The sequence below is a fragment of the Camelus bactrianus genome, chromosome 17 (assembly GCF_048773025.1).
Source record: "Camelus bactrianus isolate YW-2024 breed Bactrian camel chromosome 17, ASM4877302v1, whole genome shotgun sequence".
Lineage (NCBI taxonomy): Eukaryota > Metazoa > Chordata > Mammalia > Artiodactyla > Camelidae > Camelus > Camelus bactrianus.
The window spans coordinates 4,360,544-4,383,857 of record NC_133555.1 but is presented as its reverse complement, the minus strand read 5'-3'; the positions used below and the strand labels follow the sequence as shown (position 1 = coordinate 4,383,857).

The window sequence follows — 23,314 nt, the reverse complement described above, 5'->3', positions numbered from 1 at the left end:
CAGATTTAGAAGTCTTGAGCAAAGGGATGTGCTTAGGGTTTAGGATTTGGGAGCCATAAGCAAGTAAATGGGTTTATGGGTAAGAATGAGGCCAGGAAGGAACTTGCGGAACACAAAAAACCAGAAGAGCTCAGTTGGAAGAGGTACCAAGAAAAGAGACTAAAATAATATTCATATGTTAAGGATAAGAATTCAGAGAAAGTGGTCTCTGGACAGCTAAGGGAAGGGATGGTTTCAAGAGGAGAGGACGAACAGGATGTCAAATGCCGCAGCAGCAGGCTCGGAGCCGGAGCCAGCTCCGACTGGCTTGTGGAAGTCACCTGTTACATTTGGAGGGTTTTTGAGAGCCAGTGTTATCCACAGCTGTAATTAAAAACCAAATTGTATATACCAGCAATTAAACAAGTTATGTTGAAAGCAAAGGTAATAACCACACCAACCACACTGCTTCCTGACTGTTTTATGTTGCCGGTGTTTGCGTGGATTGTACCTGCTTGGCAGGTAAGGTTGTGAGCTGCTGGACCCGCGTTTCCTGTCTCTGCCGTCAGTGCCGTCACGTTGGTAGCCTGAAATCAGTCATGGTGGGAGTATTTACACCATGGAAATCGGCACACACTACAAATCAGAATTTTTCCCTGCAAGGAGAGCCAGTTAAACACTTAACAGCATACCATTGGACAAAGAGAATGAAAATCAAGCAAAGATGGATTTAGCAAGACGACAACCACGTGTCACTTTAGCTTGAGTTTTGGTAGAAAGGTGGGTGGCAAAAACCACAGGGAAGTGGGCTGAGGAGTGACATAACGGAAAGTGAAGGAACAGGTCAGTACAAGTAAGTTGGAGAACCAGTGAGTTAAAGGGCTAAGCAGATTGTTATTGTTGACACTGTTTTTCCTAGTTGTAGGGCTTACAGAGCGTATACGGTGCTCGTGTACTTTCTTAACCTCCAAACGGGAACAACATATGCAAATTCATGATGTGGTGGAAGCGTTTCCATTGCAAAATCTTAAGAAATCTAGTTATCTAAAGAACACACTTTTGGGAGATTCTGCCATAATACTTCACAGTTAAGGTGATATTGGTTGTAAGTCTGAGATAAATATTCTTGTTATTAAAGTTTCTCGGTTTTTTTAAGGAAATATTCTCAAGAATGGATGTTGAATTTTGTTGAGGTTTTTGATTGACTGTGTTTTGCTTTTTTTTTTGAGATAGTCATGATTTCTTTTAAAATTTTACCTAGTGGTGGGACACATCACTTAATAAGTATTCTAATATTAAATCTTCTTTGCCTTTCTGGGATAAATCCAACTTGATAATGGTGGATTATTCTTTTAGTATACTGTTAAGTTTGCTCATTAGCATTTTATTTATAATTTTAAGTCAATATTAGAAGTGAGACTAGTATTTTCCTCTTGTTAGGTTTTGAAAAATTAATTTGGTCACCTTTTTTTTTTTTCCTACTCGGAAATGGTTTATATAGCGAGAAAGTGATCTCTTTCTTGAACATTTGAGAAAAAATCTATAAAATTATCTAGGGAAAAAAAGGACACTATGAACTCATCTACAAAATAGAAACAGGCTTGCAGACATGGTAAACAGTCTTATGGTTACCGGGGAAATGGGGTGGGAAGGGATAAATTTGGGAATCTGAGATTTACATATGTTAGCCACTAGATATAAAAAATAATTTTTAAAGTTTCTTCTGTACAGCACAGGGAACTATGTTCAATATCTTGTAATAACCTTTAATGAAAAAGAATATGAAAACGAATAAATGTATGTATATGCATGGCTGGGACACTGCACTGTGCACTAGAAATAGACACATTGTAATTAACTGTACTTCAATTTTAAAAAATTATCTAGGCCCAGAGCTTCTTAGGGAAGTAATTCTTAGATAAGTTTTCAATTGTTTCCATTTTTAATTATTTTCCTATTTCTTAAGTTTACAACATTTCGAACAAAATGGAGTAAGTTGCCCTTCGGCTTGCATCATTATCTGCTTAGATTCTGATAGGAGGCCTGTCTCAGATATGAAAAAGGTGGATGAGTAGATAGGAACAGCCCCGGTGGTCCAGTGTGTGCTCTGCTGGAATGTGAGGGGCTGGTCTGCACCCTTCACAGCCTGGTTCTCGGCTCATAGAGCCGAGTAGAAAGATTGATAGACTCGTGGATATAAACCAGTCTGTGTTTAACTGACCGGATGGGGATACGTGAAAGAACTAGAATCCTTGATATTTATTGTCCCCAGGATGGATCTTGTTTCTGCCCTACTTACTGTATTTTATGCCTGGAAACTATGCTTTCTATCGGACAATGCAATTCTGAATGGATTCAGAAAGGAGATTGCTGATTTTACCAGGGGGAGGAGGAGGCTTTGGAAAAGGTTGTAGAATTCTGTCTGCCTCCGAGGGTCACAGGAACTGGCCTAGTTTTCTGTTTGATCCAACTGTTAGGGCTCAAAGCTAGAAATGGATGGCAGTCCCCAGAAATCTTTCTTCCTGTCTGTTTTTTAATGAATTCATATGTATTTCAGAGGGAAATTGGGACGAGTGTCAGGAAGACCTAGTGTGACTTAATCTTAACCTTGATTAACATTCTTTAATTTTTCATGGAGAGATTTTGCTCAAATTTTTCTTTATTAATACCCTTTCCTCTTGTTTTCACATATTTAAGCCCTTTTTAGTTGACCTCAGAGGTGAAAAAGTCAAAGTGGTAGTCCATTTTAGATAAAGTTGTTTCTCACGTGTTAGGCGTGCTATATGTAATGAGCAGTCTTGGTGTGGGTACCCCTTTCATTTTTGACTAATAAATTAGAGAGTGTTTCACGTAGAGAGTAAATTGCTCTGATCCAGATCAGCAGTCAGAAAGCAAAGCATACAGGCCTTAAACTCTGACAAAGCCGCTTTTTCTATAGAGGAGTATGTCCCATTTTGAAAACAAGATTGTAATACCTTATTGTTAATATTTGAATTGACATTAGGAGGTTTTCTGTTTCCAAACAAAAATACTAAACAAGGCTAGGAAAACAGGCAAATAATCAAACAAAACACACTGGCTGTAGTTTATATTCTTTCAAAGTAGGAATAACAAAATCGGAAAGCGTTTTGTATTCATGGTCCACTACTTTTATGCCACGCGTTGGATAATAGAATAGTTTTTGCAAATTCCAAGTGGAAACATACAAAATTAAACATAAAAAATCAGAAGTTTGGGTAGGTTAGTCTGTGCAGAATGTTGGGTGTTTTAAGGCCCTGATGATAAGGCCTTGGCACTCCATGCTGTTTTGTCTTTGTAGAATGCACAGCTATTCTAGGATCCCCCACCCTTCGTAAGAGCCAAGGATACAAGTCCTCAGACCTTTGGCACATTTACTCGTATAATCTACTCTCTGCATCTTCCTTTAAAAAATCTGCTCCACGTGGAATGGGCTGCGTCTGCTGTCCCTAAATGGTTGTGACACGTGACTGCAGGTTTACTTTAGTCTTAACAGCCATGTGCCCGCAACAGTGAGCTTATATTTTCTTAAATGTCATCTTTGCTATGCACACCTTTTATCGCACCTCTTTCTTTTGAGGTTATTAATCCTTTTAAGATCTAGTTTTTCTTAAGCCTGCACAACAATGTGGGTGTCATCATTAATTTGTCGTAAAAGATGGATGAGATAAAGAGCCTTGACTCATAATCAGTGACAGATCGGGAAAGTAGGCGAAGTGAATCTAATCCATGCCTCTTTGGGAAGATCCGCCAGCCCTGCATGATTTATGAGTCAGTCTGTTGGTTACGTCCAGAAAATACAAAGTTTTCTAAGCTCAAGGAAAGCAAACATTCAGAATGAAATCCAACAGAGAAAATACATTTATTTGTGCTTGTACATTTTGGCAGCCTAGGTTACCTAAGAATTATGAATATGTGTGTATATTAACAGTCTTGTTTCTTTTTAATTGTTCAGATTTGAAGAAGCCAGCTGTACGCTGCAGACATACAAGAAGGCCGTTTCCATTAATAAGAGTCTCCCTTTAACGGTAGGTCAACTCAGAATTTATTGTACTAAATTTGTGTTTAAAAGGATCTTTTTTAAAGACCATGCAAATTCTTTGTAGTACTTCATTGTAAAGTTTCTGAGAGAGCTTTTATTTTGACTATCAGAATACTTTCTAGTGTATAATTTACCAGTTAGTGGAAGAACACAGGAACGTATTTGTCTAAGACAAAACAAAGATAGGCAAGTGACCTAGAAGTTGAGAAGTAACTCAGATCCTTAGAAATCAGCCTCAAGTATAACATTATTTTAGGTTTCTGTGATATGTGTAATTAAATTGAGAGAAAAATTGAAATATTTGGTTCCCTGTAGGCCATGCAGCCAGGATCCCTGTTCACAAAGGAGAAAGTAGCTTAATTTATCCAGGGCTCATGTCTACATGTTTTGTTTGGGGAGTTACAATCCAGTACTATACTTAGTTATTTTATGGTTCAGATTATTGCAGCTCTCAGTGGCCAAATCTGGAATAATTTGAATAAGAAAAATTTTAAAACTGTAGCATCAGATTATAACCCCCAAAATAAAATACATGCACATGATTCCATACTGATATAAATAAATGAATGAACAAATGAATAAATGGAAGGAGGGAACTTTTCCTTATAGAAGAATTCAAACTAGTAAATGTAGAAGGAAATGAGGGAAGTGGGAAAGTGCCATCAGAGAAGCCCAGCAGCGGTGGCTGCTGCAGGCAGGACCCTCTGATGGATACTCAGATTAGGAGGCCAGAGTGGCTGGAGGAGCAGAATATGGACAAAGTGTTTCCCTCCAAATATTTCTTAATTACGAAGGGAAGAGTAGTCACTTTACAGGAGGGAATCCTGGCAGACGCGACCTTAACCAAGTAACTAAGGTTAACATGTTAATATCCACAGGAATAAGACAGACTTACTGAACTTAAACACCTGCTCCCCCATAAGATGTCCTGAAAGAGGCACACCAGATCTTCAGTATTCTTCCCCAAAATTTGTAACGGCAGTTGAATCATGGGGAAATGTTAGGCAAATCTAAATAGAGGACAGTCTACAAAGTACCTAACCAGCATTCTTCAACAGTGTCAGGGACATGAGAGACAGGAAAAGATTGAGGAACTACTCAGTAAATATGTGCAGCTTTTGGATATCAGCTACACCTCAGTAACCTCCCCCCCCCCCCAAAAAGACTGAGGAACTACCACAGGTTTGGAGGGAGTAAGTGGGTATGGCAGCTCAATTCAGGGTGGGATCCTGGGTTGGGTCCTGGAACTGAGAAAGGGCATCAGTGGGAAAGCTGGTGAAATCCAGACAAAGCCGTTGCTGGTGTGGTGCCAGAGTGCACGTGTTAGTTTTCACCGTTGTGCTGTGCCTGTAAAATGTCAGCACTAGGAACCTTGGTGGGAGGGGCGTGGGAACTGTCTCCATTGTCTTTGCGACTTTTCTGTAAACCTCCAATTATTTCACATGAAAGGTTCTTTAAAAGTCACATTGGAGTCACTCAGTGATCCTTCTCCTTAGATTTTCACTGATTTTTAGAGTGAGTTTCTGTTTGTTTGCCGACCTTAGCACATTCTTCTCATCAGGGAGACCCCCTGAGCTGTTTCTGAGTCCTGTCCATTCACAGAGCCGCCCCTACCTCCCCGCAGGTTGGCTCCCCACTTAATGCTTCAGCCGGCGCTACCCAGCCCCCAGAAGACCTGTGAGCAGGGGAACCCCACAGGCTCTGCGTCCTCAGGAACCACCACTTTGCAAAAATTTTAGTCGATGACAGTCAGGGTCTGATTTGAATGTTCAAACCAGGTATTTAGATCTCATTAGTGATCTCTCGGACCACTAATCTTTTTTTACCCAAGACGATGTTTGGACAAGAACTTTGAATTAGTAGCCTTATACTACAGTGGTGAAGACGAGAGACGATCGTGCTGTTTTTAGGTAAAATGTGTGGGAATTCTGTGAATACAAGTAGTACTAAGGGAACTTGGATTAATATTAAAGGAAATTAATAGCCTTATTAAGTTTGGTTTGCTTAGAGTATCAGTTTAACATTAAAAGAAAAAAAAACCTAAAGCTATTTAAAATCGAAAGACCAAGCACTTGAAAAACCAAGTAATGGGAAGCTACGTGCTTTGGCATCTGGAAATGAGTGTTTGGTCTGAATTCAAGCATTAGGGCATGAAAAACCAAGTGCTACGTATTAGGAGTTCTTCCCTGAAGTGTTTTTGCCTGCAGCTCTCTTATGTGTTCAACCAGTTTAGTAAACTACACTAGCTCACACACTTTAGGTGAAACAAGAAAAAACAGAAGTGGTACCCAGAGTAGTCAGAGTCGTAGAGGCAGTGAGTAGAGGGGGGGTGTGGGGGATGGGAGTTGGGGTTCATAGGGACAGTTTCGGTTTGGGAAGATGAAAAAGTTCTGGAGCTGGATGGTGGTGGTGGAGGCTCAGCAGTGTAAATGGACATAATGCCACAGAACCGTACATTTGAAAATGGTTAAAATAGTAAACTTTTATGTAATGTATATTTCACCACAATTTTTTTTAAAAATGTGAAAAAGAAATAGAAGGCTTCAGCAGTTACATTCCACTCCTTTGCCAGGGTGCCCAGCTGAGAAGAACCTCTTCCTGGGGGCATTTCTCCCTAGGAGGAGTCTTTTTAAAAAATCTAGGCATAATTTCCTGAACATCATTTACCAACTGGCAGTTTAAATGGCCCCTGTGTCGTAAATCGTGCAAGTAGAAAGCAAGCTGGTACACAGGAAACAGTAGAGCTGGGGTGGTTGGGAGGGTTGCTTGTGGGGTTAATTTATAACCAAGACAAATGAATCTATAAAAAGAAGAAAAGCCCCATAAGAAATATGTTAACTGATGGTCAGGGAGAAAAAAGGGTTTTAGATAAAAGATACCTGAGCCTGTTTGGTCCCAATGATTTTATGGCTGAGGAATTCAATTATAGGTGTACTGGGTGGGGCAAATCACAATTCTGTAAATTGCTAATAGGACACAATGATCTTTATCATTTTCTGTATGTGCTCACATGCAGAGCTCAGTCTTGCCCTCTGTACATAAACTCTGCTTAGCTATGCTGTGTATGAATTCACGGCTTCAGGATTGGAACAGAGATAACATTTTAAAACCTTGAACATGGGTAGGTGGTCCCTATACAGAAATAAGATCAGGAACTAGGAAAAATAAATGACTTTGGCTTTTGAATTTTGGTCACTGGGTTTGTTTCACTTTACATTAATTCTTTTAAGACGTTTTTGTTACTGAAAAGCTGTGAAAACAGCTTTTAAAACAGAAAGACCACACTTAACTCACACATCAACTACTATTCTTACTTCTGCTTAGTTTCTTTCCGTTCTGGTTGACCTGTATACGTTTTTAAATGACTAACAGTTACAGTACATGCAGAGTTTTTGCTTCTTTCGCTGTTAGATTGTATGTCTTTTTCCCTTTTGACGTGGCTTTCGGGTGTCATAATGGCAACATAGTAGTTTCCATCTTGGTTTACTAGTCGCAAAGTTTACTAAGCCAGTTTTTAGGTGGTTTCTAATGCTTTATTATTATACAGTTGCTGTTTGTTCTTATACTCTTACATATAGTGAAGATCTTCATGCACATATTTTACTTTTAAAAAAACCGTTTTCTTCAGACAAATTGCTTTAAGAGGAGTTTCCACATGAAGGGGTTTGGGCAACTCTGTGACTTGTGTTATTAGTTTTTATGACACTTCAAATTACTCTGAGGATATCTTACTAGCAAAATGAACAAAAACGTATTTCCAGAGCATAAGTTTAAATGATTTCTGTTCTTTCAAATCTCTTACCATTTAGCTGTGGCTCTGTGCGTGCGATGGTGGAAGGAGGGTGGAGAGTGACAAGTTTCAGCAATTGTTTAGGTATTAGAGTAATATGGGGGTTTTGGTGGTTTTTTGGGTTTTGTTGGTGGGGACATTGTTTTTGGTTTTGGTTAGGAAAAAAACAGCTTCTTTGCAGGGAAGTGGCAGGCTTCCTGAGGCTATGCCAGATTTAAATAAAATGTAAACCCTGTGCTGTGGGTCCCTTGGGGCCTTCAAGTCCCCGTGTTGCTAGTTATAAAGGAATGACTGCTTTTGAAAATGCAGTTTAAGAGAGAGGGATACAGATCATTTTAAAATTAGTATTTAAATCAAATATTTTGTTTGTGATTTGAATATTCGAGGGGAATAGTAATTTTTGAATAAAGATATAATGATAAGAGAAAATTTTAAGATACAAAACTATATAGTTAAAATGTGTTACAGTGAATTGGGAAAAGATTATGGTATTTGTCTTTCCTTTTCTAAACTTTCCTTTGGGGGTTAAGTGTTACAGCTAGAGATTACAGCTTTTAACTGCAGAACAGTGTACCGTGTTTTTAAATATCAAATAAGCAGTGCAATAACAACAACAAAGATCATTTTAAGGAAAAATCTTATCTATAATCTTAACATCCTTATTCAAACTGTTTTAATTTCTACAAGTTGCCTTCCAGTTAATACATATCCATGCGTATTTTTATATGTGTGTGTAGAATACACTGCTGCCCCTGACCCTCAATGTCTATGAAATTAAGAGATTGTGATAAATGATTTCTAATTCTCTTTCCCTTCGGAAATAGTGTTTTAAAACTTAGCTGTGTCTAGACTGTATAATATCTTTTTGAAAAATGTATAAGTTGATCATAGTGGGTATTAAAAACCATGAGTCACTGCTGTAAAATGTAGAGGGTTAATTCCTAAAAATTCAGCCTAAAAGAAGAACTTCTGTGATGGTCACAGTTTGTTAACCTGAAGAATGCATCAGGGGGTGGTGGTGGGGGGTTGATATTTGAGACTCTTGAGTAATAAGTTCAGTAAAGCAGGGTTTGTTCTCCAGTAGTCATTTTAATAGAACCTGTGCAGATGTGTGATGAGAGGATACAAAAAAAATCACTTTTGACAATTACTTGATTCTCAGTTACAACCACACTTCCGTTCTCATAAGAGAAAAAAATTTTAATCTGTTTATAATGTCTTCATTTTAATATTTTCATGAACTAACTGCATGTAAAATTACTGTTTTGGGGGCACCTAGTTAGACTAGTTAGGAAGAATGTGCATGTCTGCATAATCTCTCCTTCCACTCTTTGGTTTGCCTTTTACACAAATGCCAGTACTGAGCCCTCCTGGGCCGTGTGGTGGACTCCTTGGATGCTCTCAGTAACTTGCATGTTGCCAGTCACCTTCCTCAGTTCTCACGCAGTGTCGGGTGGTGAGAGCTGAAGTGCTGGCAGCCACGACTGTTCCACGGAGTGTCAAGCAAAGCAGCTGTGGTCTCGTGTTTCTCTCTCGTGTTGCTGTTTTCTTTACACCATGAACTCCTTGTCCTTCAGTCCAGATCCTGTGATCTGAAATCATTTAAATTATTAAAAGTTTGATATTTTTAACCTCTTATACTCCCAGTAGACAGGACATAGGAAACTTAGTGACGTAAACATCTCTAATAATCTTTGAAAGTCACAAGACCTGTTAGCTGGGACAAGAAACAATTAGGTGTAAACTTCAGGGAAATACCATAAGGGCATGACTTGTGTCCTCTTTTGTTAGCAAGCCACATGGCTTTCCTCTCAAACCCAAGGAATACGTCGTGTGGTCTCCTTTTGTGATTTCGGTTTCATCCGCATCACAGAAATATATGTTCCCCCAAGTTTACTCTCTGTAATTTGTGATCGCTATTTTTCTTATCTGCGAAGGAAGTACAGCCGTTCCCACTGGGGAAATACCATGTTAAGTCGATCCTAAAATAAGAAATCTAAGGGAAAGGTCACATCCTAATAAGTTGTGCAAATCTAAATTCCCATGGAGCTTTGAAATTATTTTGTAGGAGTAGGGTATTAACAGTGTGTTGCTGAACTTCTTTCAGATAGCGTCATAAAATGGAGAGCACTTTTGTGTGCAGAAGTAACCACTAAGGTATAAAAGTACAATTGACAAGACCTCTTTTTTTTTTTTTTTTTGGCAGTCTATTTGGAATATCCAGAGACATCTAGCATGAATAATAAACCACTAAATAACTTTTTGTTACTTTCACTGAAATATAAGAAGTATTACTCAGGAAGAATTACAATGATACATGCAAACAAAGACAGTGATTTTTTCCTATGACTATGGAGATGCTTGATACTCAACTTTTTCCCAGCCCCGATCTGCACTTACACTTTGGAAAAACCCTGACTATGTAATTCTGGAGAAAGTTGCTGCTCCCAGGACACCTGAAGGTTGACACCTGGACATCAGGACACCTGGGTTGCAGTCTCTCCTCTTCTGTTAATCTGCAGCCTCTTAAAAATGCTGGACCTCAATTTTCCATATCTGTTCAGATGTTTATTGTGACGATCAAGCCAGAGCAAATGTATGCAGGGGGTCAGAAAATTTTTATAGCATTGTATATCTTTAAGATATTACGGTCATCATTGCCTTTAATTTTTATATTTTCCAAAAGAAGAGATCAGAGTAAACAGAGGACAAGTAACTTATTCTATCCCACTCACGCCAGAAGGCACTAGAGCATCCTGATCAGTGCCCCACTCTGGCCAAATCCAAGTCATTCTTCAGAAGGATGGGATTTGGGTGGAAGTCGCTCCATCCTGCTGAGTCCAGAAGTATCACATTTTGCCCTCAGGACTGATTGTTTCCTAGCACATACGAATCTTTTCCTGAAGATGTGTTGTTGGAAATGTGTCTTGAATATTCATTTACCTTTCATCTATTTACCGCTTTAGAGAAATGTGCATCCTTATTCCTTAGTCTCTACTCTCTTACTCCAAATTAAAGCAGAGCTGAAGGTGACTTTTGCCTTTTTGGTCTGCTGCTATTTATTTCCTTAGTGGTGATTATCTATTTTCTGTAATTTAAGGATTTCTAGGAATATACCTGGGCACCCGACTCATTGGGACCCAACGTGTAGCAAAAGCCATTTGTTGAAATGAATTAGATATTTCTGCATAAAATTATTTCAGTTTCAAACCTCACAATAAGAGAAAAATACAAAATAGTTTGCTTAAATGCTTGTGGCATGTGTTCAAAGAGTCTCTGCAACTATTAATATCTTTGTTCAGGAAGTACGTCGATCTTCTTTATTGCGTTAATTCATTTTTTAAAATTTATTTTATACACGTACGTGAAAAGGGTGAGATGTAACAGATCTGTACCCTACCACGTATTGACCAGAAAACGTGCTTACTGCAAGCAGTCCCACTTTCAGAAATGCAGTGCCTCTGTGTCTGAGCGAGTAGACTGACCTCCTTTTAAGAAGAACTGACCTGGGATGAATGCTGACTGGAATGCGGTGCAGTGAGGTGACTTTCACCCTAAGTGACACGTGAAAGTTACAGAATGTTGCCAGCGTGTGTTCTCAGTAAGTGGAGGGACGTTTCCGTCCTTTCCTCCATCAGACTTTGGAGCAGCAGTAACAGCAGCAGCAAGCCAGAGACTAAGGAGAATGAGTTGTTTGTGCACGTTTGCTCCCCGGTGCTCCATGGCAGTGGTGGGGGTAGGGGGTGGGGTGGATTCTTTACGTATGCACCTGCTGATGGCTGTGACTGTAAATTTGTTTTTCCAGCCTTTTAATTTCCATTGAGGATGTTTTAGGTCATATTTTCCTTATTCCTGAGTTATTGCAAATTGTCTCTCTGACCCAACAATCCGCCGTTTCCATTCCATCCTCCAAGTAGACAGTTTTCCTTCTCAAACACTATAGATACATTTCACCCCGCTCCCTGCAAGTGTTGCAGACTTCATGGTCGGCCTCAACTGACCTCCTCCGTCTTGTCGCCTCCATTTGCTACTACAGGTGTCGGGGCTTGGCTGCACCAGACCGCTCAGTCAGTATTCCTCCCGCAGGACTGGGGTCGTGCCTGGGGTGTACCAATTATCGTATCATATTATTGTTGATTTTGTAATTAATTTTACGGGTGAGCTTTTTGAGCACAGAGACTATCTTTGGGTATCCCTAGGGTTTAACACAATTCCTAGCAAGTATTATGCAAGTAATAAAATTATAGTGTGATATAATGAAATTAAGTGATTTAGATATACTATTCACTCTACTAATTAAACATGGCATTATCAGCATTCTCGCCTAAATGTTATTTTTAAATTCACCAGCTAGAGTTGCAAAGTATGGTACAGAATTGAATTATTTTAAGAGAAGAATTTCCATTAATGTGTATTTTACAGTTTTGTAGATTTAACTTTTGCATAAGCTTCCCTTTTTTGGAAAAATATTGAAATGAACCCATAAAAGCATCTAGGTCCCTGATCAGCTACTTTTTACCTAAATAATTCAGGGGTGAAGAATGTTCAGTTCACAGACCTGCAGTCTTGTGATGTCCTGTGGCACGTGAAGCAGGGTTCCGCAGTCAGATACTGGGCTGAGAGCTGCTATTTGTGCTGAGTTGTGGTGGTTTGTTTGTGGTTCCTGTTTGTTTCATGTATTAAACAAATGTTCATTGAGCTACTTTTATGTATCGAGCACCGTTCTGGACAGAGTAGAATTATGGCATTCTTTGCCGACAGTCTTATTTCAAAGGCAGCACAAACACGGGCTACGTGAAAGAATGAAATAACAGGGCTGGGTGATGTGTGACGGAGGACAACCACGTGGTAGAAGTTCCTAGAAGAAAGCGTGTGTGCGGAGCTGGAATAGTGAGAAGTCGTTTCAGGCGATGCTCGCGCCCGAGCTGAGCCCTGGGCGTGTGGGTCAGGATGCGTAAGAAAGAGGCAGCTGAACAGGCTAACATGAGGAGTGTCACGGGGGAGGAATTTCGGGATGCTGGGGGCACGCTGTGCTTCGAATCAGTGGGAGATTCACGGAAGAGAGGAAGAGGGCTACGTTTGGCAGGATACGAGGGCTCAAGTGAGGAACTTGGACTTCGACTAGGAGGCTTGGGGGACCCTGAAGATTTTGGAGGAGGAGAGTGGTGTGACCAAAGCTTCGTTAGGAAGGGACAAATGAAGGAGGTATTTCAGTAACTTACGAGATTTGACGACAATTAAAAATAAAGGGGACAAGAGAAAAAGTCAGAAGTGAACTTTTGCACTGGAATTTGACACAACATTGTAAAATGACTATAACTCAATAAAAAAAAAATTCAAAAAAAGAACTTTTGGCTGATGTTGGGAGAAAAGGGAGAAACACAGAAGAGGGGCTCTGGGAGAAGGAGGTGAGCTTGATTCAGACTTGCTGAATTCAGAGTGAAGGTGGGGTGTCTCCCTAGAAACGCCCTAGACGGATGGGGTGAGTCGGGGCTGGACCTCGTTTCAACGGCCGGAACGAGACGTGTTGGTTTGGGCATCATGAGCATGGAGTGAAGGATGCTCTGAAAGCTGAGGCCCCGAGAAGCAGCTCACAGGTTAGAAGAGGAAGATGAGAGGGTGGGACGTGCGGTTCGGCTCAGCAGTGCCCAGTGGAAAGCTCTGCGAGGAGAGGAGGAGGAAGCGGCGCCTGGTGCCTCTTATTACCTGGCGTCATGTCGGTTGCTTTGTGGATACAACCTTGCTTAGTCCTCACAGCAACCCTGTAGTGTAGGAGCTGCGATGATCCCGACTTCAGAGGTGAATAAAGTGAAGTTCAGCCTGGTGACATGACGTCCCAAAGGGCCTACTGCCAGTAGCAGGTGGAGTCTAGCTTAAACTGAGCTCCTTCTGACTCCCAAGCTCACGCAGATTTATGCTGAAATATTGTAAGATGACAGTGAATGATCAAGAAGGATGAAAAAAAAAAGGAGTAATGTCTTTAATAGCTGCAAGGAGCAAGTAGGTCGCTGTTTAAGATTACAGCTTACTGGAGGGGGTGTGGAGGAAAGGGGACCCTCCTGCGCTGTTGATGGGAATGTAGTTTGGTGCAGCCCTTATGGAAAGCAGTATGGAGATTGCTCAAAAAAACCCTAAAAATAGACTTACCATATGATACAGCAATGGCACTTCTGGGCATATATCTGGAGAAAACTATAATTCGAAAAAATACATGCGCCCCAGTGTTCACAGCAGCACTGTATACAATACCCAAGGCATGGAGGCAACCTACATGTCCATCAGCAGGTGACTGGGTAAGGAAGTTGTGGTGCGCGTGCGCACACACACACATACACACACACACACACACACACACACACACAGGAATACTACTCAACCATTAAACAGAATGAAACTATGCCATTTGCAACAACATGGATGGACCTAGAGGTTATCAGACTAAGTGAATTAGCGACAAAGAAAAGACAAGTAGATCATATGATATCACATATATGTAGAATTTGAATAAAAATGATACAAATGAACTTATTTACAAAACAGAAACAGACTCACAGACATAGAAAACAAACTTATGGCTACCAAAGGGGAAAGGAGAGGGGAGGGATAAATTAAGAGTTTGGAATTAGCAGTTACAAACTACTGTATGTAAAACATATAAGCAATAAAGTCCTACTGTATAGCACAGAGAATATCTTGTAATAACCTATAATGAAAAAGAATATATGTGTGTGTGTGTATAAAACTGATCACTATGCTGTACACCAGAAAACTAACACAACATTGTACATCAAATATACTTCAATTAAAAAAAGTTACACCTTAAGTATGGTGGGGGGAATGAGTATTTGGGGGAGCTTAGAAGGTAGTAGGTGGTATATGAGTGGAGGGAGTGATTCTAGACCACTGAGAATTTTGGCAGCAAGTTAGGACAGTTCTCTTGGAGAAGCTGAATCAAGGAAAGTAGGGAAGAATGCAAATCAGTGGAGGAGGAGATGGTATAGGTGTGAGGTCTCAGAACAGATGTTAAAAAGAGCCAGACCCTATGAGAAAAGACTGCCTCACAAAGTTTGGAGGTTAGTGTCCCCGTGGAGATAAGAGGGAGGATAAATGAGAAAGGTGTCAGATAAACATAGATTTTTTTTTTAAAGCACTAGTTATAATGATACCTCCAAAGTTATATCTTACTTGGAAAAAAATCCCACAAAAATAAGCATGCCAGCTAAGTGACCTTCACCAAGTCTCCTTCCCTCTTCCAGGCTCAGTTTCCCCAGATGCTGGACAAATTAGGGAAGGGCAGACAGATGGGTCTCTAAGGACCCTACCAGCACTTAATTTTCTAAGCATTGTGGAATGGGACAGCTCTGGTCTGTTCACAGAGAGGGCACTTGTGTAACTTTACACATCAAAGGAATTTGTAGGAATAGCTAAAATTAGAGATACAAAGGAAACTTTTAGAATTTTAAGTCTGCAAGTCAAAAGTTCTGAATGTATCCCTTTCCCCCCTTATTAAAAGTTATTAAAATGTCAATGTATTACTACCTGTAAACTCTTGAAGGTTTACGGGACTATACCCTATTCTCTGATGTGTCCTCGGCATGGAGTATAACACCTGATACATAATAGTGACTCGGTAAGTGTCTGTTAAATGAATGAAACCTGAATTACAGAGTAAAATGTTGCCAGTACAGAGGTATCGCCTGCTTTTGCTCTTCTTTGATCTCTCAGTCTGTTCCATGACAATTCAGGAACATGAAATTATGTTAAGATAGTCACTTTTCGATGTACTGTCTTGTTTTTGTATCATTTTTTGTTTGGTTGTTGTGGGGTTTGTGTGTATGTGTGTGAAAAGGGAGCTATACTTGGGGAATTGGCTGACAGTTAATGGAAATCTTAGGATTTTTCAAAATTATCTTTTGTAGTAACTTACAAATTAGTCAAGTATTCCAATTTCCCATCTCTTGTTAGTTTAAATTTTACCAAGAATATTGCCTTTATAAAAAGGAATTGTGTTTTACATGATGGAGGAAAGAGCAAATCTATTTCTGAACAGATTTAATGATGCTGGTGTAAGAAAAGAAAAAAGCCACAAGAAGTCATCCCAAATTAGTAATGCTTCCCATCTTAAACACATGACTTCAGTCGTCCCCAGGCTAGCTAAAGGTTACAAAATGTCACCATAATATCCTTTACTTCCTTATGAGTTCTTGCTACCTCCCCCTCACTCCCAAATATGGTAGATGGAGTTGTAAAATCCCTGAAGTATGACAATATAGTTTATTACACTTTTAGTTAGAAATATTCTGCCAAAATGAGCTGAGAACGAGAGGAAATGGATTTAAGTTTACAGCAGTGATACAGAATATACTTTTTCCAGACCACTCAACCCGCAAGCCAATTTGTAACTTGACTGCTTCATACAGTGGAAAAGTTGCAGCTGTAACAAAATCAGCAGAGCTATCTCGGGTTAATGAGAAAATTGACTGCAGGAACATTTTTCCAAATGCATGTTTTTATGTACTTTATACTCCTTTCTAGACTATTAGCCGTTTTACTTCGTGCTGCTTGGGGAGTTCCTGATGCTTCTCAACTCCCCAATGAGAAGTTGGAGGCAGGCGGAGCTGCTTCACTGTTAGCCCGCTTCGTCTTCAGTGCTCTGGCGACCCGGAGTTATCTTTCTTTGTCTCTGTCTCATTACCAAGCTTCAAGCTTGCAGATTGCCATGGGTCTTCCCTTTCCTTGAGATGCAGATTTAGACTGTTTGTTTGTGTGGGATACATGAAAATGCCAGCTTTAATAAAAGGCTGTTTGATTCTTGGATAGAAACTAAAATATTGGACAAGCCAACCAAATATCCAAAAACTGGACGTTCAGTGGAAGCTGTACAGTTATCCTAGGTTATGAGTCGGGAGAGTAGCAGAGCTGATAGAATCAGTCATCCCGTGCGTAGGAACTTGAACGAAGACAGTGATTGATTTTTATTTCTCCCTTAAAAGTTTGTTCAGTTTTAAGTATTTATTTTGGCAAAATACGTACTCGCCGTATTATGTTAAGAGTGACCAGTTTCCTATGCTGTGCATACAAGTTGTGTCAAAAGAGGTTGTCTTGTCATTTTAAACATGAGAAGGAGTGTAAAGGAATCAAGAGACAAAGGAGAAGGAAACTGGACGTTTTAACCCCAATTTGCTTCTTCCTCTTTGGACCACTGTTGATTTCATGTTAGCCGTTCTGTTTGCCTGAACCTAGCAGTGTCACCGCCTCTGTTACAGTCTCCTGTACTTAGTTAGAACCACCTATAAAGCAGTAGATGGAGCGGAATCTTGGCAGAAGAGGTCTCAGTCAGGAAAGAAGGCATTTTGTTTATATTTAGACAATTTGAGAACCTGGCCTCTGGGCACTCAGGAAAAAGTTCAGTAAGTTGAAGCCTGCAGAACAGAGTCTTTATTATGAATAGATGTCCCCTTTCTCCACCGGGGGTTTAATTCCAAGCAGCCTGAGAGAAACTGAAGACGTTTCTCTTTCTGCTTACTTGGCAAGTCTTTTTAAAGAGCGTGAGGCGCCCGAATCAAAGGAGAATGAAGCCCACAGCAGAGCTGGTAGGACAGGAGCTGGCAGGAGGGCTTTTTTGGCTCTGGTGACAGAGGTCTCAGGCCCAAGTCTGCAGAGGTTGTAGGAGAGGTAATTGTTCCACAGTATAGTTGAGTTACATTCGGGAAAGTCTGCTGAAACATATATTCATGTCACAAAAGAAGTGTTAAAATCCCAGGCTTTTTCAGCTGGGAATGGTACTTGCTTCCATCAAAATCACCCATCAAGTTGAAGAGCAAAGCAAACATACTGAACAAGTAAAAATAATTCTTTAGCATCTCCACATCACTGGCAGAGTTCCGTCGTTTCTGCAGAACACGTGTACCGTGCTAGGCTGCAGTATAAGATAGAAGTAGAATAAATAGTATTATTTTCTGCTCTTAGAACCTACAGGGTGGAACACTTGTGCTCCAACCCCTCTCTCCTTGATTCTGATAGCCATTTAATCACTTATGATCACCTCTGCTGGAAGAGGGATTAAAAGGGTAATAGGAAATCAGAATATTTAGATTTATAGTCTGGCTGTTTTTTCCAGTTCTCCTTGACGCCTTTAACATTCATCACTAAGGATGATTAACAATTGACTTGAGCCATAGAGTTGGAGTTTGTGCTGCTTGATAGACATAAACCAGTCACAGAGCCTGCCATAAATCCAAAGCAAGTGGGTAGACCAGCTGATGAGTTGTACACGTATTACTGATCATTCTTGAGGTCCTTGATTGTAGGACAAGTTTTCCTATTAAAACAGTGTGTTGTGTATTTCATGTCTCTGTTAATTTAGGTCATTAACAAGTTAGCAGTTTAAATGTCCAGCCACTAAATATCAAGCTGTCACCTTCTCTCACTTTTTATTTTTTTGTGGTTAAGTGTATGTAACAAAAACTTGCCACTTTAACCATATTTAAGTAGACCGTTTGGTGACATTAATTGCATTCACAGCGCTGTACAACCATCAGGCCTTTTCATCACCTCTAACAGGAACTCTGCCCATTGAACAGTAACACCCATCACCCATCCCTCCGCCCGTGGTTACGTCTGTTCTGCTTTCTGTCTCTGTGAGTTTGCCTATTCCAGTTACGTGGGATCAGACAGTATTTGTTCTTTGGTGTATGGCTTATTTCACTTAGGACAGTGTTTTCAAAGTTTGTCCGCATTGTAACACATATCAGAGCTCTATTCCTTTTTATGGCTAAGTAATATTCCACTGCATGTAGGTAGCACATTTTATCCATTCATCTGTCAGTGAATGCTTCCTTGGGTTGTTTCCACCTTTTGGATGTTGTGAATAATGCTGCAGTGAACGTTCAAGTGTTCAGGTATCTGTTTGAATCTCTGTTTTCAGATCCTTGGGGTATATTCCTAGGAGTAGAACTGCTGGCTTTACATGGTGATTTTGTATTTAACCTTTTGAAGATCTGCCACACTGTCTTCCACAGTTGCTGTACTTTTTTACATTCTCACCAGCAATGTACAAGGGTTCCAGTTTCCACATCCTCCCCGACACTTGTTATTTTCCGTATTTTTTTATTATAGCCATCCTAGTAGGTTATGAAGCGTTATCTCATTGTGGCTTTTCATTTGCACTTCCCTGGTGACCCATGATGTTCAGCATCCTTCCGTGTGCTCATTGGGCATCTGTATGTCCTTGGTGAAATGTCTATTCAAGTCCTTTGCCCATTTTTTAGTTGCGCTGTTTGCCTTTTGCCTTTTTATTGTTCCTGTCTTACTTTTTAATTCATTTTCTTACATGCTTCTCTATATGATCAAAAAGACCCTTTCATTTGAGCCCAGAGAAGTGCTTTCTATCTGCCTTTCATTGCCACATACATGGAATTAAGATTGAATGCTTCTTAACCTGTTGCCAAAATCAGTACCTGAGATTGTCTCTCTTCAAATGAAAGGATTTTCCTGCCTGCTGTGATGAGAGTGGTTTGGATTGGGATCAGTAGCAGAGAAGATTAAGAGAAGAGGCTGGATGTACTTAACAGGTAGAATCAGGAGGAAGTGGTGATGGACTGGGTGTAAGTATAAGAGCAGTCAGTAATGACTCCCCCCCCCCTTTTTTTTTTTTTTTTTTGTCATGATGAGCTGAGAGATTGGCGGAGCCATTTGCTGAGGTGAGGCTCTCTGCAGGAGACTTGTCCTGAGGGGTAGGTGATAGGTGCATTCTTGGACCTGTAGAGTTTGAGTCACCCATGAGAAATTTCAGTGGGCATAGCAAATAGATGTTTGTGTATAGGGCTGAGGCACAGGTGAGACCACGAGGATGGAGATGCAGATTTGGTCTCAATACATCCTTGACATGTGAAGCCTTCTGTAATGAGATTGCCGAGGGAGAGCATATAGAGTTGGAAGAGTGAAGAGCCTTGAGACAGAGCCTTGAGGAAGAACCCGCCTGCGTGGTGGGACACTTGTTACCTCAGGAGCCGGAAAGAAGAGAAGCAGTGGATGAAGGGCCAGAGCCTGGGGGTTCTGCTCTCTGATGGAAAAGTCAAATGGTTGGTTTCACAGAACATCTACCTGCCTTACATGCTGAGATCGTTTTATGCTGCTGATTGTCAAGTTGAACATTTTTCCAGTTCGTTTGCCAGAAGGTAGTCCTGTGAAATGTTAATGAACTGGGATGTAAGCTATTCTTGGTAAAAATGAGTTTCTGGTTAACTCAGTCAACCAGAGAGCACTTTTCATTTCTGGTTATGTAAGATCTCTCTTAAAGATGGTAAGCCATATTTCCGTCTTGGTAAATACTGTGAGATGAAATAAAATTTCAATTGAATTTAGGTAACTCTGAATTGATGATTCAGGAACTTTTAATGTCTTGGTTTCATTTTGAATAACATGTGACATTTTACTGAAGATACAGAAAATATTGACAATTATCTCAGGAAGTGCTCTGGAAGCTGCTTTTAAAAACGAATCACTTTTTAACTGCCTTCTTTCCCCCCTTAGCATTGGTCCAGTTTTTCTAGAGGCATAGGAACAACTTGCAGTACATAGGGTTTTTCATAGTTGATGAAAGTTATATTGCATTTATTTTTATTTCTATGTGGGTTTTTATATAATTCTATACCAGTAGAGCCAAGTATACTAGTGCATTCCTCAGCGTTGTTAATTTCGTCAGCGTGTGTACTTCTTTGACCACTGACCGCATATGTACTGCAGCTCCTTCAAAATTACTTCACTGACATTACAGACACACATATGCGGGTAGTAAGGAGCAGTGTGAAAAGTTACATCTGTGTCAGGTTGGCGTAAATTAAGTCAGAAGGCAGCTAGCTGCACAGGGGATCTTGCCAATGGCAATCATACCAAAGTGAATCTTTTAATAAATTAAAATACCCTTTAAAATGTGGTCTGGGGAGAAAGAAACTAATACGTACCCTTACCCAGTGCCGAGCAGTTCTGAGTGCTTTGCACGCGTTCTGTCTTTCAGTCCTCACAACAGTTTTGTTTTAGGGGTGAGGCTACTGAGACTTAAAGAGGTTAAGCACCTTGCCCAAAATTACGCCCCACTACGTGGTGACGCTAGGATGCTAGTTGAAGTTGATCTCATTTTAAAGCCAATATTCGTTCCATTGACACCTCTATTCCTCGCTGGAAACCAGGAGCCCTGCATTCTGGCTCCTGCTGCGCCCTCTGACTGTATAACCCTGGATGAGCTGCTCACTAGACCCCTAAAGAGCCTGATAACCTTTGCACCCGCTGTCCCCCAGACACGCTCTTTCCCTGTGCTGGACGCACCACACTTCCTCTCCACGTGTTCATGCGTCGTTCACCTGATCATCAGTTGTGCAGACAGCAGTCTTGTGTACCACAGTAGCTACTGAGGTTCTGTGACATAGATAGGAACAGATACATCCGTGCATTTATGGGCCACAGATACGTGGTCGCTGGTTCTCAGGAGGCCGTGCTCTTGTACGTCCTCTAGCTTGCTCTTGTGTGAGCTGTAGCCGAAATCCCGTTTCTTCCATGAGCCCTCCCACTTGGACATGCTCTTCTGAGTCCCTGTGAAACTTAGTCATTTTCCCATGTATTTGGCAATTCGCCAGGTGCTACCTTGTGACATCTCTCCTGCCATTGGCTGGAATTCTTACTCACGTCATGAATCATTACTTAACTTTTCACCTCTTTGCAGCTTGTTTCCCCAACGAGATATAAATTCCTTAAGGGCAGGCTTACACTTCTCTGTATTTCCCACAGTGTCTTGTAAACAGCAAAGGTTTTTTTTCCCCTGGATTCATTCAACAAATATTTGTGGATTTGGGTTAAATTTTTTAAGTTCTTATTTTACTTCCTGGTCAAATGATCTTGGCCAAGTCACACAGCCTCCCTGAGCCTCAGTTCTCAGTAAAATGGAATCGATTCCTACCTCTCAAGATTAAATCAACCGTATATGTAAAAATGCGTTGTGCACTTTAAAAGACCGTACAAACGTTGCAGGTTATATGTTTGTTCTTCGTGGTGAAATCACCCTGTCCTGAATTCCTCCAGTACAGCCTTCATGTCCCAACGTTCACTTCAAGCAGGCGCTGGCTCTGCGTTGTCCATGTTGCCCTACCATAGAGCCCTTTGTGGTTTCACATCTTTAGTTGCTCTAAGTGTGTTTCTAATTTTTTTTCTCCTTTATGGTGTGTATTTCCAAGTCATCATCTTACTTAGGATGACGAAGTTGCTTTCTCATCCTTATTTAGGATGGGAGTTCATACCATCTCACACGCATGAGAGTAAATGGTGTGAACCGTCATCAGGGAACCTAACCGGATGGTCCACAGAGCCCGTCAGATCATTGCACCCCTCGTACTGCAAAACTGGGAGTCACAGAAAGTACTGTTGATTTTCCTTCAAGGTAGCTTAATCCACTCGCTTGAGTTTCAGATTGATAAAAAGGGTCTGTTGTTAGGAATTTGATATTGAGATACTTTTAAATCTGTATCAGAGCTCTGTATACTCTCCAGAGAACATGTCAGGACTGGTACCATCGGCCTGTGTGGCCTTAGGTCATGTTTATGGGGCCTTGGCCAACTTAGTAATAACCCCAAAATACACAAATTTTCGTAGCTAAGACTTGTGATTAAGACTTCCCCAGTGTTAAGATTTACTGAAGTGAATTATTATGGTCCTTGCCACTTTTGGTGCTTTGGTTAATTGTAACCTTCAAACCAAACTGGATTTTACTGTCTTCATTGGAATAAGCTTTTTTGATTATTTAAAAATTATTTTTAATAGGATTATCCTCTGACTTCTCTGGAGTGTGGTTCCTATGTGGGTAATGTCTGTCTGCCTCTTGGAAGCCTTGAAATAAATATATTGAGTATTGTTATCCATGTTGAAAGATATTAAAATGAGATTTGTAATCCAAATGGGCATTACTGACTTCACATCTGGTTCCCTGAAAAGTGGCCAAATGCAACAGTTCTTAATGCAAGACAGCCTAGGGCAAAACCTCTGCAATTCCCACCCTCCTTTGCAAAACACCTGCCCTGTATGAACCTTTAACGTTAAAAAAAAGAAGAAGAAAAGAGGAACAAACAAAGAAAATTTACTCCACCACACTTAACTATAGATTTCCAACAAAACTGCGGGTGTGAGCCCTGCGTTTAAGAGCTGGCCGCCGTTAGCAGTGGCAGGCAGTGTGAGGAAGACATGGCAGCACTGCCCTAGTTTCTGGTTGCCGGGACCAAAGACATCGTGAAACTTCTCTCCTCTCCTTAAGTCTCCTCATTTTGCTTGATTTTGAAGTGATTATATGTCCCGGTCGCCTGTGACAGTCTCAGTGTGTGTCAGAAGTGCCCCGGTTTGGGCAGTGAAGTGTATGATCACCATATCCAGTCCCTCAGAAGCCCCAGTCAGGAGGGGCAGGAGAGGGAATGACGACAAGGTGTCAAAGGGGACACGAGCCT

At 40.6% G+C, this 23,314-nt stretch overlaps 1 protein-coding gene across 3 annotated transcripts in view; it reads left to right on the top strand.

Annotated features, from left to right (window-relative positions):
• The window catches only part of PPARG (peroxisome proliferator activated receptor gamma), a 156,082-nt gene that overhangs the window by 19,232 nt on the left and 113,536 nt on the right, over positions 1-23,314 (top strand). For all 3 annotated transcript variants that reach the window (XM_074344308.1, XM_074344307.1, XM_010953062.3), the window contains exon 2: positions 3,953-4,025. The gene's annotated coding sequence lies outside the window, so the exon portion shown is untranslated. The remainder of the gene's footprint in view (positions 1-3,952; positions 4,026-23,314) is intronic.